The following is an 820-nucleotide window of genomic DNA, read 5'->3' on the forward strand; positions in this document are numbered from 1 at the left end:
TTTGTTGAAAAAAGCCAGAAAATTATGCACCAACCCAATAGATTGTACTTAATTTCTTTAAGCCCGATATTTATTTTATCAGTCACTTTTGCCAAACTACCAAGTTACAGGAACTTAAACAAATGAACTCCAATTGTCAAACTGCACTGGGGGACAAACACAAAGACTCACATGTACCACTACACACATATACGTACATACATACACATGCATGCACACACACACACACACACATATTATTCAACAGGCTTCTTTTAAGTCTTTGAATGGACCTTGTCTATAACAGATGACATTTGCCTTATATATGCCATGCAGTGGAACTGAACTGAGAACCCTGTGGTTGGGAAACAAACTTTTTATTTCTTTATTGCCCACAAGGGGCTAAACATAGAGGGAACAAACAAGGCCAGACGAAGGGATTAAGTCAATCACATCGACCCCAGTGTGTATTTGCTTATTGTCCTTGTGCAAGAGCCATGTTAATCTTCTTTGTATCATTGAAAGTTTGGTGTATGTTCTGCTGAAGCACACACATACAGACACATATGCACACACTGCCCTATTGGGGGACAGCATTCCAGAGAGGGGGTAGAGAAAGAAAGAGAAAGAGAGAAAACTGATGCTTCAGAGCTGCGCAAATGCAAGTGTGTCGTGTCCACGACATGCTGTGCTTTTTCTCTTTGCTTTTCTCGCTCACCTGTTTTTCTTGCTTATTTCATTGACCCTTAACTGGTGCTTATTTCATTGACACAGAATTGAACTCAGAATGTGAAGACAGACAAAATGCCACTAAGCGTATTTGCTCAGCATGCTAACAATT

The 820-nt window shown here is 40.0% G+C and overlaps 1 non-coding gene across 1 annotated transcript; it reads right to left on the reverse strand.

The window, feature by feature from the left end:
• Nucleotides 1–426: 426 nt before the first annotated feature.
• LOC128249997 (U6 spliceosomal RNA) lies at nucleotides 427–529 on the reverse strand. The gene has a single exon (XR_008266135.1). It is a non-coding gene; the product is annotated as a U6 spliceosomal RNA (small nuclear RNA).
• Nucleotides 530–820: the final 291 nt, after the last annotated feature.

Source organism: Octopus bimaculoides, chromosome 18, assembly GCF_046866305.1.
Source record: "Octopus bimaculoides isolate indiv1 chromosome 18, ASM4686630v1, whole genome shotgun sequence".
NCBI lineage: Eukaryota > Metazoa > Mollusca > Cephalopoda > Octopoda > Octopodidae > Octopus > Octopus bimaculoides.